The sequence below is a fragment of the Lissotriton vulgaris genome, chromosome 5 (assembly GCF_964263255.1).
Source record: "Lissotriton vulgaris chromosome 5, aLisVul1.2, whole genome shotgun sequence".
Lineage (NCBI taxonomy): Eukaryota > Metazoa > Chordata > Amphibia > Caudata > Salamandridae > Lissotriton > Lissotriton vulgaris.
The window spans coordinates 395479771-395493762 of record NC_141693.1 but is presented as its reverse complement, the minus strand read 5'-3'; positions in this window follow the sequence as shown (position 1 = coordinate 395493762).

Below are 13992 nucleotides of genomic sequence, written 5' to 3'. Positions count from 1 at the left end.
GGTATTTGCCGATTCGGTAATTGACATTCATTCCTATGGGCCTTCAGGCCCATAGGAATGAATGGCAATTACCGAATCGGTACGATTCGGTAATTACCGAAACTTACCGATTCAGTAATTTTTTAGGAAAAATTACCTACATCCCATTTGCCTGTTCTTAAATACCGAATTGGTATGATTCGGTATTTAAGAATCGGTAATCTGGGATTACCTACATCTGGCCCTAAGTGTCTGCGATTTTCATCATTGCTTTCTATTATGAAAGCATTTTGCCAGTGTGCAGTGTCTGTGTTTGATTTGGTACAGCTATGATTGTCCTGGCCCCAACCCCTTTTTATATGGGGCCTCCTGATGAATTGACAATGCAGCAATTGGTTGGGACCTGCTGTGGGAAGAGCCATCTGCACACACCTCATCAGAATGGGCTTCTTGCATTACACCTTATAGGCTTGCCCCCAGACAGAAATAGCAATATCAATGGTAGGGAAACCCACCAAGACTGGACCTCTGAGGTGACCTGTTCTAGTTGCACTTAGAGCATGCAGTGGTTGGGATTGTTTTTCCTAACTGCCCCTCACCTGTGATGTCACCACACATTTTAGGATGTATTCTGTGTATGCAGCCATGTAAGTGGGTCTGCAGCAACATTTACATGGTGATAAACAAGCAAGACTAGTCAGTTGAAGGCCTGCTGATGAAACCTCATACTCCCAGTATTGGTGGTCACCAAATCTCAATGGTCAAGATGAACCTTTTGGGACCCCACCATTTGATCCCTTTGATAGTTGGACATTTTACCCATAATAGGGCAATTTCTAGAGAACCTCCTCCAGGGATTGCAAGATGATTTCGCAACTCTTCAAGATTTTACACGTGTTAAAGTTAGGGCCAACAGCTTCTCTCTGTGTTCAAAATGTGGTAGTGTAGAGTGTATATTTCCCAGATGTATATTGACATATAAAGGCAGTTACAGTGATTTCTCATAAATATATTTTCTATCAAACAACCATTTATTGATTCTAGGCAATGATAATACTCTTTACAATTGTCCAGTATATCCTATAATTATCAGGTACACATAATGCAGTATCAGTTGTTTGTGTCTCTTGTAATTATCCTAAGATAATTTGCTTAAAATGGGTACAGCCAACACATGTTGCGCTCCATTCATTATGTCTCATGGGCAACACTCCAAATGGACCACAGGGATAAAACAGAACACATGGCATTACCCCCCTCCTCCCCAGTGACCGACCTTCATTAAAAACAGTGAAAAGATTCCGAAAGATAGACAACATACCCTCAGACTATATTTGAAAACCCCAAATTCCTTTTGGGAAAACATCTTGAAACTTAGATTTTTCTGGATCCCTATATAAAGAACAAATGAAAGTTTTGAGACAACCCCAGGCTTACCCACAATGAGAGGAGCAGTTGAGGTCTATTTCAAATTCAATAAAAATTCTTTCAAACAAATTCCTTGAGAGGGGCATAACACTTGTTGGCGGCATCTGTTTAAAAAAGTATTAATCCTTTGCATAATAATACTATATCTAGGGCAAGCTAATTTTATTAGGATCATTACAAGAGACACAACTGACATTGTATTATGTGTGCCTGAGAATTGCTAAAGTTTAAATATTGACTAGAATCAAACAAATGGTAGAATTGAAACAAATGTTTGTTTAGTAAAAACGTTTTATGAAAAATAATTCTAACTGACTAGTATGTACACCTTGAGAAATATGCTCTCTGTACTAGAAAAGGGATACATTTAAATGATGATGCCATCTTGGCATCGCTTAAGAATCTTTCAGACTCACTGGACCTCTTGGTATATGTGCTACTTGCTTTCGGCACAGTTTCGGAGTTCAAACAGCACATGTTCAAATAAAATACACTTCGCATTAATTTAACATAAGCCAATAAACAATGCCTAGAGGATACCTCGCCTTTGAACAATCTAGCAAAATTATGAAATATTTGGGGATCCAACTAGACACTAAATTGAAAGAGATTCACCATGCCAACTTCCTGCAACTTTTGAGAGAAGTGCAGAGGATTGTAAGGTTAACATGACGGCTCCGTATCATCCCAAAGCCGGATAAACTCAATAAAAATGACCATTTAGTTTAGGGTGCTATTTGTCTTTCTAGCTGTCCCTATGCAATTTAACCTGAGCATCCGTATGACCCTTCAGCAAGCAATTGTGGATTTTCTAAACGCAGGGAAACAAGCAAGACGTCTAGCATAAAAGTGAAAGAGGCGCATTGCCTGATGATGAAGGGACAATTGGGGCTATCAGATTATACAACGTACTACTATTTCAAGCAGTCTCCAAAAAGAAAGGTAACATTTCTGGTATGAGGCTATATTCCCAGAAAGAGAGGAGTAGTATAACAGACTGGCATATTCTGGGAATGAATGAGATTCCTGTTCGACCTAACAGCCTTAGGGTGGTCTTCCCACCAACGTTTTGCCTGCCAGCCTTTTCCTGATCTCTTTTTTGCTGGCTTTACGACTTTGTGCACTTTACCACTGTTAACCAATGCTAAAGTGCTTGTGCTCGCTCCCCTAAGCATGTTCACACTGACTCATCCCCAATTGACAATTTTAATTTACTTACAAGTCCCTAATAAAGGGCACTCCATGTGCCCAGGGCCTGTAAATTAAATGCTACTAGTGGGTTTGCAGCACTCATTGTGCCACCCACTTAAGTAACCATCTAACCATGGCTCCGGCCTGCCATTGGAGAGCCTGTCTGGTCTGTGCAGTTCACACTGCCGTTTTGACCTGGCAAGATAGACCTCTTGCACAAATAAGTCACCCCTAAGATAGACCCTAGGCAGGGTGGAATGTGTCTAAAAGGCAGGACATTACATTTTCAGTTTTACATGCCCTGGTAGTGAGAAACTCCAAAATTCATTTTTCACCACTGCAAGGCCCATCTATCCCATAGGATAACATCAGGATTATCTTATTACATCTTTTAAGAGTAACTCCTAATTAAGAAAAGAGGGACTTTTCATGTTCGGTGTCTCTAGACTCACAATTTAACATAACAACCTATAGTAAAGTTGGATTTTAAATTGCAGTACTGAAAATGCAACTTTAAGAAAATAAATAAGAGAACAGATAATAGAACAGACCCACACAACCGGTAGCTGCACACTAGCATGATTAGTAAGCTATGCGACTTATAAGAACACGACCAGTCAATGCCCTGAGGTGAACCTTGTTAATTGCAGGAGGTTCAAAACGCGTTGGCAAAAAAACCTTTGGGGACTATTTTTTGCATGAATAGGAAAGATTCAGTTGGCATTTGCATAAAACAGTCATCCAAATAAATTGAAACCCATTAGCAACCCCTTTGAGTTATTATTTGGCAAGAGGTTCACGCTTTATAGAATAATAGTGATTGTAGCCTCTGGTTTCAGTTGGGGGACTGGTTGTTTGATTATCCTCTCATGTCATGTACATTCAATGGAATTTGATTTTTCACGTGTAATGTTGATTTATTCATTGATTGTTTATTTTGTCAAATTTTTTATATTTATGAATTGTATCTTGAGCACTGAAATGATTCACTAATGTTCTGTTTTAATAAGGTCACATATCCAAAGAAAACATTCAGTGGCCTTGTTTTTACATGTAAGAAGTTAGGTTAGTTTGTACAATGATTGCGAAAAATTGCTAATAAATAGAAGGGTCCAGCCAATTGATTCACTGGCCTTAAATTTGAAAATTAATTCATGTGTTAACTATCGCAGCCAGGTTTATTTTTTGCATACAATACTTTTAGAGAGTTGCCATTTTCTTACTTGAGCCATTTGGTGCCTGCTGCCTGTCTCTATTCAGTCTTGGTTGGGTGATCGCTTGGCTTTGTGTATTCCTTCTAGACAGCCACACACAAAGGGAGCTTAGGTATAGCTTGATGGGCCTTCCTGGGAGATGGGAGGGAGTAGCTGGGCACAGCCTCGCACTTACACCTGAATATGTTGTGTCCTGTCAATACACAAAGGGCTGCAATCCTCCCTGTAGAGAGCCTGGAGCCAGGGCAGAAAGGGAGGATCTCTGTGCACTTTAAAGACTTTTCTTTGAAGTCTCCCCACTTCAAAAGCACAATTGGGCATAAGTACTGGGTCTTTGTCACCACCTCTTCAGTGAACTTCTGGTCCTGTAAAGACCTTACCACAAAGAAGGACTGCTGTGTTGCTGAAGGACTGCCTCACTGCTGGGCTGATGCTTTGATGGACTCCTGCTTTCCTGCCCTGCTTCCTGTTGTTCCCCTGCCTGGGTCAGAAGGACTGGACCTGCCTCACTTGAACCCAGAGTGACTCCAAGAGCTTGCTGGCTTGCCTCCTGATTTGAAGTCACAGGGACATAAAAGACTTTCATCTCACTTGCATCTGCACCTGGACTCCCATCTGTGAGTCTGCCCTGCCAAGTGGTGCCACCCCAGTCCTGACGCTGGGAAGTGAGAGCTAAGGTGCTTCTTCTGTCAACCAATCCATCCTCATCAGAAACAGCATGGATCGGAACCGTGGCATCCTTGTTGCTCCGTGGAGTTGGACCAGTGCATCACCATTGGAACCAGCGCATCCTCTGATACGGGAAGAGAACCAACGCATTGCATGTGGGACCAGAACATCACCCTCATTGACTTTGCTTGGAGAAAACCCATGCTTTGCCTTCTGTAGCAGAATAAGAACCAGTGCATCACCTCGACTGCACCAAGCTTCTTCCTCGATGAATAGGCAACCAGAATCAAGGTACCTTTGTTCAGTGGGCCTAAGTGGGTACCTTTGTCCTGCTTACACTCAAACGCGGTTGGCCTGACCCAATGAATTTGTCCTGGTCCAGCTCAACAAGATATCACAAATAGGTACTTATTGCTTTAAGCACTATTTTACATTCAATTTTTTATTCTTCAAAAATTAATCTCTCGAGTTCTGTTTATTGGATTTTTCACATTTTGGTATTTGTTTTTTTTTTACAAAATTAAGCTCTAATGTTCTAATCTGGTGTGGAGTCTTTTTGTGGTATGTTGCGAGGTGAATTGAGCTTCTACAAATTGGCGAATAAGGGTTTCCTTTGGTTAGAGATCCCCAGATTACTACAGAGAATACAAAAGGTTTATAAAAGCTATTCTTTTGAGTGCTATGTGTAGCGTTGCTGCAGTATCTCATTTGCTAACAACCCATTGGGGCCGATTATGATGCATTGGTCATAGCCTTTCGCACCGTATTGTAATGTGCCGGTCATATTCCTTTCTGACTGCCTCACTTTGATTGAGGCTGTGGGAAAGGAATCTGACCGGTCATTCCAGCTGACTTTTGACAGGCTCAGAGAGCCTGTTCGCCAGTCGAAATGTGGCAAGTAATCTCAAGGGCAGGCCTTCCTGCCCTTGAGATTACAATGACTGTTTCCGACATAGGGACCGATTACGATGCCGGACGGACCCGAGTCTGTCCGTCATTGTTCTGGAACTGGAACGGAACGATCTCCCTTCGTCGGTTCCATTCCAGGAATTAGGATGTGACCGAACTCTGTTTAGTCGCAATCCTATACTTTGCTATGGAAGCATGCATTCAGGATGGAATGCATGCTCTCACAGCAAAATGTTAAGGTGCAATTCATCCCTGCACCCCGAGGCAGGCACCTCAAGGTGCCTGCCACTGTGTGCAGGGATCGACAGCGGGGCACCATAGGTGCCCCCTAGGCCAATGAACCCATGGGGGCCCTGCTGGGGGGCTCCAAAGCTGTTTCCCAATGCCGTTTTATGCCGGAAAGGCTGGCACAAAAAGGCAGTGGGAAAGTGCCATTTTAATCTCTCGGCCTGTAAGAGCTGGCCGGGGGATTACTGTGTGCCTTCCGAATGGCGGATGGGCTCTCCGAGCCAGTCGAAAGCCATTCAGAAGACTGATCTGGATTCCCTTCTAAACAAGCCCATCGAATTGGCTCGGTCGGAAGTGTATCCGAATCAATGATTAGGATGCAGGATGGAGGGCTCCGACCGACCGTCAGAGCCCTTCCTGCCCGCATCATAAACGGGACCTTAGTGTAGAATATTAATCGTACTTTAGTTTAGTGTATCCAATGGGCACCTAAGAACAGAATTGAATTTGAGAATGGCTGTTAACAGCATGCTGTTTTAACATTGAACAAGTCCAAATGTCATCATGGCAAAGACACCATTTAAATTGTGAGAGGTTGTTTACCTCCATGTGAAATGTGCCCCCCTCCATCGTTGAAAGAGTGTCCATCTTTTTCAATTGATGAGAGAGTTATAGATAGGGATATATGTCCCAATTTTGAATTTTGAAGTGGTACAAAGGAAAATGGAGCAATTGATTGATGGCAAGCATGGCGTTGGTATTCATGATCACGAAATCTGATGCGGAGATTGAGTTTGTATTAAAGAACCTACTCATGCACCAAAAGGATAATCTAGATGTAGGGAACCTGCAAAAGTGGAAGCAGTTAGTGGTAGGCTGTCATAGGGTGAGGCCATGAATGGTGGAATGTTCCAGAGTAGTGAAAGTTAGTATAAAGATTACAGGGAGAACTCGGAGAAAAGTCTGTCTAATAAGGAGTTAGATAGTGTACCATTTCATGATACGTTTATGGAAAATGCTCAAAATCAAGCCAGATTGAAAAGGGAACTCGGGAAACCAGCGAAGTAAAGGGATTGAATCCTTCTGGTTTGTTATGTTTGTTGAAATTACAATTGTATTATTTCTATGGGTATACATACATTTTCGATGGTTGTCTTTTATTAATCAAGTGTGTTTTCTCATTTATTCAAATTGTGTAATGAACCTTTTTTATATATCTTTGTTTGAAACGTCTTCTTTTTCATTTCCTTGTGAGGAGTTTCTTTTTTGTATTTAACATTTATTTATTTAATCATTAAAGGGGGAAGATGTTGTAGTAATATGTGTTCATGTTATCTTCTGCAGATTGCTTGCCTCGTGCAGTGCATTGTGTGATGCACTAAAGTATAACATTCTAAGTTCTGACAGAGAATGTTATATTTCAAACTAAGGGCTCAGTTGTCTTCTGGTGCTGTTACAGATGTGCATGAATAATACAGCACTGAACTTATGGTGTGCTGTGTAGTGAATAGAGAATCCACACGGAGATATGGATTTTTCAATTTTAAGTAGGAATAGCGGCAAGAAGCGCAAAGTGGCAATGATAGTTAATGGTTGTGATAGACCAAGGCCCAGGTAGTTTGGTGATGGAGCACATGTAGGATACACCAATCGGGTTGGTCCTGGTCAAACATTTTACCTTCTAACTATAGTGGTAAGTTTCAATCCACTACAGAAGTACAATTCTAAAGTCCCACAGGACTCAAGAGAGGCATTTAGAGGCTCACTGGGTGTCAGGTAAAGGGACCAACAGCATGGACCTGTCCAGTTCAAGTTACCACTGTTCAGCTGGGCAGTTGCAGGAGAGAACTCGTATACCTTGTTGTATCCCTGTAGCCTGAATAGGCCAGCCTTATGGCTCTTGGAGTAGCTTTTTTCCTGGGTAAAAGAGGCAGCAAATCTAGTCCTTCCAGGCTCCTCTCTGGTCACAGGTAGCAGGCCAAGGTCTCTTCTGTTCTTCCTCAGGTCGAGGAGTGTTCTGAAATGGTTGCCTGGAGATTCCACATTTATGTATGGCAAGAGCTAGTGGTTGGGAATGGCTCCTGGGCATGCCCTAACAATTGTGATAAACGTTCCCGAAACCATTCCTACCCAATTTGGCCATTATCAAGATGATGAATGTTGTTAAATACTAAACCTGGGCACTGAGCACTAGTGGATGTGTCGGGAGTGTACTGTGGTAATCCAAGTGTGCTCACACATCTAACACTAAAACTCACTTTAGGCAGCCATTAAACACACAATAAATCCCAAATTGAGAGGTCTGGCAGAGCAGAACATAAAAAGGGTTTTCAGCAACCAGACAGTGGATACACAAAGATTGTTTTGGCATCCAATTTTCCTTCCTTTGAAGTTTACCACCAGTTTTATATGTAAAACCGAAAGACAGGAGCGAGGTAGAACAGAAGTAGGGGTTTCAAGCAACCAGACAGTAATTACACAAGAATTGTTTTGGCATCCTATTTCACTTTCTATCATGTGCACCCCAAGGTGTTATATGTAAACCCAGCAGACTTTTAAAGCAGGATTTGACATTGCTAAAAAATATGAGTGCTTGTGTGATGCTCCTTGTGGTGTCTTTGGCAGCCACGTGAATATCTTTGATAGCGTGCACAGGATATGGAAGCAGGAGGTGCTCACTGCATTGACTTCTGCCGTCATGATGAGCCTCTTATGTAGGATGATTGCCAGATTTCTTGCGAGGTCAGCTGGGTGCTGGTGTTGGTCCTACTCCGGCAGCCACCAGGTGGAGTCCCATGGGGAAGGGGACTTGTTCCAAAGACCAATACTTCTGTCTTGTCAGAACTGAGCCTCAAGCTGTTGGTTCTCGTCCAATCTGCTATCATGGTCATGCAGTTATTGAAGTTAGTTCTAGTGGTGGCTGTCTTTTCCATCAAGGAAAGAATGAGTCGAGTGTTATTGACATAGCAGAGGAAGGTGATGCCTTATGATCAGATGATGCTGGTGAGAGGTGTCAAGTAGACGTTGAGCAAGGTGGGGCAGAGCGACGATTCCTGTGGGACTCTGCAGATCAGGATCTTTGTCTCTGATGTGAACAGTAGTTCTATGACCCTTTGGGTTCTTTCTGTAAGGAATGAGTAGATGCAGTTGAGTGTGAATCCTTTGATGCCTCTCCGATGGACTCCTCTGTTGAGAGTGTTGTAGGAGATAGCATTGAAAGCTGCACATAGGTTCAGCCACATAATGCTGCTGTTTCTCCTTGTTCCAGGATGGTCTGGGTGTTGTTGGTGGCCAAGATGAGTGCTGTTTCAGTGCTGGGGGTCTCTCTGAATCCTGATTGGGTGTTGTCCTGCAGGTGGTAAAGTTTGAGGTAGGTTGAGAGTTGCTTGTTTATGGCCTTCTCAATCAATTGACTGGTTCAGAGAACAAGGAGATAGGTAAGAAGTTGTTCGATTGGTTTTGGTTAACTGATGGTTTCTTGAGGAGGACATTTATTTCTGCATGTTTCCAGTCATCCAGGAATGTGGCGAAGATGATGGAGGTGTTGATGAAGTTAGGGAGGGCGGTGCTGATTGATGATGTTCCCAGGTTATAGATGTGATGGGGGCATGGATCCTTTGGGGCCCATGAGGCAAGGGTCTGCATGATTGTTGCTGTGACATCACTGGTGACGGTTGTCCATTCAGTCATGTGGCTGACTCGGTTGGTAATGGATAGGTTTGCTATGAGTTCCTGAGGGTCAGGTTGGTGTGCAAAGTTACTGTAGATGTTTGTGATTTTGCTATGGAAGGTGTTTGATAGGTCTTCACAGAGGTTTTAGGAGGGTGGTATTGTTGATGGACACTGGGGTTGTGCTGAATTCCTTGACAAGCCAAAAGATCCCCATGAAGCTGTTGGAGCTTCTATCAAAGTGCTCTTTTCTAGGTGTTTCTTAGTTGCTGGCGCTAGCGCCTGAGTGCAGCCTTGTAGGGAGGTCTATCGGTGCTTTCGTGCTTGGCTTTCCATTTTTTTTCCAGCTGTTTACAGTGCTGTTTCATGACTTGAAGGTCCCCTTTTTACCAACTTGTTAGATATTCTGTGCTTGTTAGTTTTGATGGGTAAGAGGGAGCACACACAGTTCTTAATCCAGTTGTTGAACTTGATGATGTCCTTGTTGAGGTTGTCTGTGGGGATAGTTCGATTAGTGCTGATGGTGCTGAGTGAGTCTGTTTCTGAGTTTTTGTCCCAGCTGTGGCTTGGTAGGCAGACACTTGTGGGCTTGTTGACTTCCGGTGTGTTGATTTGAAATTGGATGGAGTGGTTGGTCCACGTGAGCGACGAGGTGGACTTGTATTTTATGATGTTGCTACCGGTGAAAATGGGGTACAGTGTGTTTACTGTTGGTCTGGAGACAAGTTGAGTAAGTCCAGTGTTGCCCAGACCTTTGAGAAGTGCCGTTGAGCGGGAGTTGGTTGTGTCTTCCAGTTCGAAGTTGAGGTTCCCAAGGAATATGTAAGTAGTTAATCGTGAGCGGGGCAATGATTTCAGTGATAAGGCTGGTGAAGGTGGCTCAAGGTCAAAGTAGAAGGTTGCCAAGGGTTCTGTTCAGGGTGAAGTTTCACAGGCTTTATTGACAAAATATCAAGGTAAAAAATATAGAAGTAAAAAATATTGTTGAAAAAATATATAATGCAAAAACATCGACTCCCTATACTTAAACAGGTAAGTACAAAAATATCACACAAAAATATCGATGTAAAAAATTTAGTTGTACAAAATATCGAAAAACAATTCACTTTAAAACAATGAATAAACTATTCATTTTAATTTGTTTTTATCATTTTAAAATTATTTTAAAATATATAAATTTAAATATATGTACCAATAACATAAAATAAATAAAAAACATTCTATTATAAATTAAAACATTAAACTATTTAAAATTCCTCAAACTTATATTTCACACTCCAGTGAGTGAAACAGAAGGAAAAGTGTTGGATAGCACAAGGGAAAACATGACTATTACCACTCCAGTGAGTGTAACAGTAGGGAATGTGTTGGATAGTTGCAGGATAAAATCTACTATTCCCACTCCAATCAGTGCAACAGTAGGGAAAGTGTTGGATAGCGGAGGGATAAAATATTACTTTTCCCACAACCAGTCAGTACAACAGCAGGGAATTTGCTGGATAGCAAGGTGTAAAAATTATTTTCCCACTCCAGTAAGTGCAACAGTAGGGAAAGTGTTGAATAGCAGAGGGTAAAACCTACTAATCCCACACCAGTGAGTGCAACAGTAGCGAAAGTGTTAGATGGCAGTGGGATAAACATTTATATTCACACTCCCGTGAGTGCAACAGTAGGGAAAGTGTGGATAGCGGAGGGGTAAAAATTACTATTCCCACTCCAGTGAGTGCAACAGTAGGGAAATTATTGGATTGCACAGGAGTAACAATTAATATTCTCACTCCAGTCAGTTCAAATTTAAAAGAAACTAAATTTTAAAGCAAAAATATTTAAAAAACAAAACATATATAAACATGTTAAAAATAAACATATAAATATATTTAATATTAAAATTAAAAAAACATAGTATAATGTTAAATATATATGACAAATACCTACAAATATTAAATTAAATTAAGTAAAAGAAAGATTTCCAAACAAATAAATATTTTAATTAAAAATTATTTAGAAACAAAAACATTACATATTTTGTTGTAAATGTCCTACCCTATAACACCACACAATTCAAAACCCAGATCCAAATTTTAAAAACACGTACTTCCTTAATTAACATAATCAATTATCAATTAAAGAAATATTATTAATTAAAAAACAAACTAAAACTCATAAAACATTATTTTACTTCCCACACTTTACCCATACAATCCCCACAATCCACAACTAAAATTAAACTGTATAGAAATACTCCCTATACTGTACCCTTACAATAATAAAACTCACACACAAAGAAAATAAACAGATAACCTAATTAAATATAAATTAATTAATTATTATTAATGATCAATTAATTTTAATTAATTAAACATAAATTACTTCCCACCCTTTACCCCACAACCCACACCTAAAATTAATTACACAAATTCCATATTTATTTATCAATTAATTAGTTAATATTAATTAATAACTAATTATTAACTAATGAAAAATGTATTAAGTCCCACCCTTTACTACATAAACCCAATAACTCACACCTGAAACAAATCACAGAATTCCCATAATTAATCAATTAATATAAATTAATAACTAATTATTAATTAAATAAATATAAATGACTTCCCACCTTTTAGCCCTATAAACCCCACAACCCACACCTAAACTTAATTACACAATTTCCATAATTCATTTTCAATCAAATAATTATTATACATTAACAACCAATTAATAATTATTTACAAACACAGTAAACACTGTGAAATCTAAATTAAATAAATAAAAAATACTCCTTAATTTATTATAATTAAATACTTCCCACCCTATTCCCCCATAAACCCACAACCCACTATGGAACAGAAAAAATCCAACATTTTATTAAACTAAAATTCATAACTACTAGAAATGTAACACATGTATTAAAAACATAAACAATACTTAAACAAAAAGACACATCACATACATTTAAAATATAAACTTAAATACTAATTAAAAAAATTTTAAACAACTATATTTTTGCAAACAATATTAATGGCTTCTATATTCTTAAAAACTATATTTCTTACCTTAAATTCGATATTCTTGACCACTATATTCTTGCTGTCGACATTTATGAATCACAATATTTCCAACTCGATATTTGTGTAAGTCGACATTTCCAACTCTATATTCTGTCTAAACACTGTTTCACAGATTGTTTAGATTGAAGTGCAAATACTCCATAAATGGGGGATTCTCTCCATGGATGTCAAGCATTAATGTCTTACTTGTAGATGATTGATAGTCCTCCTCCCGGTTTTTGGATGTGATCCTGTTGTGTTATCTTGTAGCCTGATGGAATTGCCACAGCTATGTCAGGGGTCAATATGGTGTTGAGCCAGGTTTCCAGGATAAAGTGGAGTTCCAATGAATCACTACTCAGCAGGCCCCAGATTTCAGTTGCATGTTTGCAGAGCGATCATGTGTTGAGTAGCACGCATGCAAGTGAGTGTTGTTGTGCAAATTTACTGTGGTGTGTGGTATTGGGTAGGGTGTTGATGGCTTTGCTGGTGTTTCTGTGGGGTGTATGGGTGGGTGGCTACAGGAGAACCTGCAGTGAGTGCGAGTGAATTCTCCTACTGTTGTGTATGTCATAGCAGGGATATCAGCACCCTAGGTTGAACAACCGAAGGAGCAATATGGAGTGTCATTGGAGTGATTGAACCGGTGGGTGTGGCTACGCTGCCTAAGATGGCAGGCGTGTCTCGCTAGAGCGTCACCATCTATCTCTCAAAATCCTGATATTATCCTGTTAAAAACAGAACCAGTGGCTGCGGGACAATCAGGCAGCTGAGAAGTGCATCATTAGGACTGGTGAACAGCAGTGGGTCTCTCCCACACGGAACCCACACAGAACGAGCCCTGGGCTGAACTGCTGGGACGCAGAGCCCCAGAGGAGGTGTGAGCGGGGAGCGGCATGTCTGCGGATAGATATGTGGAGAAATAGGCTGCACCGAGGAGCCCAGCTAGGCACACGCCTGGGTGCCCCCTGAGCTGACAGGAGCAACTGCAGAGGTGAGAAGCGGCTGGACGCGGTGTTGCAGATGTGCCCTGGTTCAAGCCATGGGACCATGCCCTACACATCCTGATGAGGTGAGATTGAGCTGAGCAGTGCTGAGGTTCAGTGCTACAGAGAGGAAGCATGCGGCGACTTGGGGAGACCACAACTGAATAGCCCAAGGAGGTGCACTTTGTCTTGAAACCCGGCCACGTAGGCGCTAGAGGACACAGACACTGCATTGTGGCATTTGGTGGGCTGCTGCAAACAGCCTCTGCAATAAGGAAAAGTTGAGCTAGGAGCGGTGCCAGGGATGAGTAGCGGGACTGTACCCTGCTAGTCGAGCCACTGGCACAAATTTTTCAGACCTGTGCTAATAAGAGGGGCTCTGGAAAGTACAGTTTAACCACATGAGCTGATTGCTGGCCCTGGTTGTGGTCAGAAATGATGCCAAAAATCTGGGCACCATCTGGCATAACAATGTGACTAATGCTCAGATTTTACTCAAAGGCTGCACGGCATACCAAGGTATAAAGTAGTTGAGGACCATCAAAGCCCAACAAGGTGGCACATGTCGGACATGGGTAGGCTTCGCTACTAAGTTGGCGGCACTTATGGCCTCCCGCCACTGACCCAAACCCAGGTGGAAAAAATGTAAGAGGAGGCTCCACCCGACTCTAT